The following is a 5,071-nucleotide window of genomic DNA, read 5'->3' as shown; positions in this document are numbered from 1 at the left end:
CAAGTGTGCACATCCCCCAGGCCATCAGCAGCTCCCGGGGATCTGCCACAGCCTCCAAGCCCCTCCCTGGTGCTCCTGCACCCTGCCCCCGCCCCTCTCTTCCTCCTACTCCCCCCCACCCTCCACCATCCCCCAGCAAAGCTGCACCTCTAGCAAACCAAGACCTGGGTCGGTGCCCTTCCTCTCCCTTGGGTGCCTTCCCGGGCCTTGCAACTTCCCAAACCTCTCTTCTTGATGAACCCATGCGTCCTCCACGTTCAAGACTGGCTTCGCTGCTGCCTCCTCGGGCTCATGGTCCCTTAGCCTTTGCTCTTCATCGCTGTCCGTCTGCGCTCTGGCTGCCCGAGTGTGAGTGTGCAACACAGGCTGGATCTCTGTCTGAAGGGCAGATAGATGAATGAACGAAACGAACGCACAGGCGTGTTTTTTGTTTTTTTGTTTTGTTTTTTGTTTGTTTGTTTGTTTGTTTTTTAGGCGCTCAGTCCACCGCAGAAACGGGCGTGTCCTCGGGGCTGCGCGGGACACGCCCCCCCCACCCACCCACCCACCACCACCTGCGCTGCTCGCGACATACTCAGTGTGGAGATCGGGAGGGTGCATTTCACCAGGCAGTTGGACGGCTACCGAATCTGATCATGAAAAATGTTGAGCTTGTTTTCTGTGTGCTTTCTTTTCTATTAATTTGTTTTTGTTGTAGTTCGGGAGTGCATCGGTCTGCCTGCCGCGGATTAGAAATGTAAACAGCTGGCCTTTTACCGCAGGTAATTTGAGAAGCCGCGGTCCCACACCCCTCCCTGGGGTGGCAACGCCGTCAGCCTTGGCGGGGGGGGGGGGGGGGGCGTGGTGAGGTGGAGTGGGGGCGGGGAGTGCCCAAGAAAGGGAAGGATTAGAACGTACACGAGGTAGAAGCTGTATGTATGGGGACTGCATTACCATTTGATTCTGTCCAAAACCCTTCTCAGAATCAAGTAGGCTAGAGTAAAGCAGACCACAGAACCATCGTCTGATCCCCAGGTTCCCAGGGGAGAATCAATAGCAGCTATTAAACTCATCCCGTCCACCCTGGGCACACAGGGGCCCACGCCGTCCAAAAGGACCCGTCCTGGCACATACCACAGACCTGATTCTTGAAATTTGTGTCCTGACATTCCCCAAGTCTGGCTTCCATTAGAGAGCTATTTCCCCAATTAACCCCGTTGCCCTCACCAGTAAAGAATGCGAGAGATTTCTACCGCTGTGTTCTCCAGTCCGCAACGCGCCACGTGCGTCGGGAAGGAGGCAGAGAAGTGGCCGAGAAGGGCTCATTCCCGCGACCCCGTTCTGGGGACGTCTGCATAGTTTTTGTTTTCACCGGGGAGCACCCTTGTCTCCCCAGGTGGTCCCTGCCGCCGCTAGAGTGAGACAAATGTTTAACCGGGGCTGAGGGCTCTCGCATTAAATCTGCTTCCAAGCGCTGAGCGAGCAGCGGTGCCAGGAGGCCGTGCGGAGGGGGGCGGGGAGCCGATTGAACTTTATCTGTGTGCGTGCGGAGAGCGGAGAAGTCACTGGCGGCCTGGGCAGCCCTGAGTTATCATTCTCCACGCTTGCTCAGAGAAAGGGCACACCCGGGGTTGCTGATTGTGCATTCAGGCCCACGGTCCGCCTCCAGGCAAATGGTTTTCTTGGCGTAGTCTCAGAACCAGCCGTGTTGGGTTATTTCTCTGCAGGTAGAGCACGGCGCGCGTCAGCGCACGAGTTCAGAGCCCAGAGCGTAATCTTGGAAATTGTCAGACAAATTTCCAACTCAGGGAGGCAGAGGAGCGGACACAAGCCGCATGCTGCGGCTCAGAAACACTCCTGTGCTGCACGTGGCCAAAATCCCACCAGAGTCCCCCCTCACAGTCACACCCCAGACCCACAGCCTTCTATACTGACTCTGGGCTTGGCCACGAGACTCGATTTACCAATGGGACAGCAGCAAAGGGGGCCATGCAGACAGGTGAAGCGTGTCAGCACCCCAGTGCTGGCCCTTGTCTGCAGCTCTTAGGACCCTGGGTCACCACGTGAAGCAGGGGGCCAGCCCCTGGAAGGTAGAAGGCCACAGGAGCTCTCTCACCTGAGGCTCATCAGCGCTGAGCCCTGGCTGACCACACAGAACAGAGAAGAGAATCATGCACTTGACCCACAGGATCATGAACAATCTCAATTGCTTGTTGTTTTAAGCCTATAGTAAGGGGATTTGCTGTGTGGTGGAAGCCAACTGAGGGGCCAGTGCTGTGGCGTAGCAGTAAAGCCGCTGCCTGCAGGGCTGGCGTCCCATATAGCCGTCGGTTCGAGTCCTGACTGCTCCACTTCTGATTCAGCTCTCTGCTATGGCCTGGGAAAGCAGTGGAAGATAGCCCAAATGCTTGGGCCCCTGCACCCACATGGAAGACCCGGAGGAGGCTCCTGGCTCCCGGCTTCGGATTGGCGCAGCTCCAGCTATGCAGCCATTTGGGGAATGAACCAGAGGGTGGAAGACTTCTCTCTCTGCTCCTGCCTCCCTGTAACTCTTCCTTTCAAATAAATAAATCTTTTTTTTTTTTTTAAAGCCGACTGACACGTTCATTCATCCATTCATTTATTTGTCATGGCTATGTTTATTTACCAAATACATATTGAATACCTCCTGCTGGCTCATCATCTAGGGAGCCATAAAGGCGATTTAAAGCAGTCACAATCCCCTGGAAACCAAGGGTGTAGCTTCTTGGGCCATGCACCCTAGATTTCATACACTTGTAGGTGCCCCCCAAGTGCCCTACACACATACACGGGTGTAGCACTTGAAAAACTTCTGGGAATTTAATTCAAAGAAATATTTGCAGAATGTGTGCAAGAAACCTGATGACAAGAACGCCCCATCTTAGCCTGGTTCACGCTGTTTTCATTTGATTCGGTTGAAATGGTGTTGGTTGCAATGGCAGTCTGGTCGCCACGGTGACTTGGTTGAAAAGATAGCGCCCGTCACGGGAACAGGTGATTTTGATCCACTGTGGAGCAGATCCCTTTCTGTATCTTTAGACACGTAATGTTTCTAGGGATTCAGAGATTTTTTTATTTGTTCTGCTTGGAAAATTCCTAATTCCCTTTCACTCAATTAGTCATGCGCTGGGCTGCTAAGATGAAAAAGACAGGCAAGGGCCTTGCAGCCCGACAGCTAAGCTGCCCACACCCTGTATCACAGGGCCTGGGTTTGAGTCCTGGCTCTGCCCTCCATTCCAGCTTCCTGCCAATGCGCTCCCCAGGAGGCAGCAGGTGATGGCTCAAGTGGTTGGGTCCCTGCTTCCCACATGGGAGCCCTGGAATGCGCACCTGGCCCCTAGCTTCAGACTGGCTGTTGCAGACATTTGAAGAATGAACCTGGAGATAGGAACACTCCCCTCACCCCCTCCCCCCTTTCAAATAGAACTTAAATAAATAAATTCCACAGAAGAAAAGGCAAGAATTTCCTGTATGCCAATGAGAAGCACTGATCCAAAATAGATACTCACTGTTGCCTGTGATATGGAAGAGAGGTTAAAACCCAGCTCTCTGTTTATAGCCAAAGAAGTCTGAGCCTCTAGACTGTGTGTGAGAGGGAGGGAGAATGGCGGGAGCCATGATAAGGACTCAGGTGACCCGCAAGGCCTGCGGAGACTGGCTCTCCCAGGGCAGACCGAGCGACACTGCAGAGACAGTCTTTATCCAGGGCAATCTCCTTTGCTTAAAGTCAACAGATGATAGATGTTCATTACATCCATAAAATTCCATTAAAGCAACATCCATGCGTGTGCTCCATCCAGCCACAGCCTAAGTCAAGGTAATGCAGAGAATGTAACCATCTCTGTCCGAAGTTCAAAACCAGTCAAGCCACCAAATAGAATTGTCTGGTCCTGTTTTTTTAAAGTGGAAACTTACAAAGGTGCAGAAATCAGGGTCTACATTAGTGAGTTAGCGATGATGGTCTCTGGGATGGTTGGATCATTGCTTTCCTCTGGTCTTTCTGCTTGTCTGGTTTTTGTTTTGCTTGAAAAGGGAAAGGTTTGCTATTGAAAGAAAATAAGTAAAAGGAAGAACAAATTAAAGGAAAGAACCTTGCTAATGCCCTTCAACAAAAGCTCACCCAAGAACCCACCTGTTGCGAAGTTGGGTTTATTACTTATTGCAATGAGGCAGAAGGGACACCATGGGGAGGCATGGGGCAACTTAGGAAAAGCATCAGAAAGAACCCAGGGGCCGGTGCTGTGGCACAATGGGTTAAGCTGCCACCTGTGATACCAGCATCCCATATCAGAGCACCAGTTGGAGTCCTGGCTGCTCCACTTCTGATCCAGCTTTGTGCGAAAACACCTGGGATGGCAGAAGATGACCCAACGACTTGGGCCCCTGACAACCATGTGGGAGACCCAGATGGAGTTCCTGGCTCATGGGCTTCTGCCCTGGCCCAACCCATTTGGGGCATGCAAGATTTCTCTCTGTGTGTCACTCTGCCTTTCAAATAAGTAAAATAGATCTTAAACTAAAGATAGGAAAAACCTAGTACAGAGGTCCACCACATCCAGGTTCTAGTTAACGATTTCTCAACTTTTCAGTGGTATGAAAAGGATTTGTATTTTCTAGAAAATATCTAAATCAGACCATCATTAAGGCACCCAAAGTTGTCTGTACTGGATGAATTTTCAGCTTCAGATATTTTCAATTTATGATGGGTTTATGGACCCATAGTCTCCCAAGGGCCATAACTCCATAGTAAGTGGAGGAGCTCCGTATTGAATGTCAGCATGAGTTGTATAATTTGGGGGCAGGGGGCTCGCGGTCTCACTCTGCACTCGCTCACTGCTTCAGTAGACAGGGGCAATTCTGTGATCATCACAATACATCTTACATAAAGGGAAGTCAGGCTCAAGGAAGAACAAAGTTGTATCAATGAAGCAACAGCAGTCACTCAGGCTAGCTGAGAGAGGGGCTGTGTGGTGTTCTGTGGATTACACAGTGACCTTGTTTTGAGTTGGCTCTGTCCTGGTCACAGAGTGACCTTACTTGACCTTGATGTCCTGGGAGATGGTATCTGTCC

At 51.5% G+C, this 5,071-nt stretch overlaps 1 long non-coding RNA gene across 1 annotated transcript; it reads left to right on the top strand.

Annotated features, from left to right (window-relative positions):
- Positions 1-561: 561 nt before the first annotated feature.
- On the top strand, positions 562-2,574 carry LOC138844160 (uncharacterized). Its single transcript, XR_011379699.2, has 2 exons — positions 562-761; positions 2,343-2,574. It is a non-coding gene; the product is annotated as an uncharacterized LOC138844160 (long non-coding RNA).
- The last annotated feature ends 2,497 nt before the right edge of the window (positions 2,575-5,071 follow it).

Source organism: Oryctolagus cuniculus, chromosome 10 (assembly GCF_051225735.1).
Source record: "Oryctolagus cuniculus isolate XC-2025 breed Fujian yellow rabbit chromosome 10, ASM5122573v1, whole genome shotgun sequence".
Taxonomy (NCBI): Eukaryota; Metazoa; Chordata; class Mammalia; order Lagomorpha; family Leporidae; genus Oryctolagus; species Oryctolagus cuniculus.
This window is presented reverse-complemented; position numbering and strand designations above follow the sequence as displayed.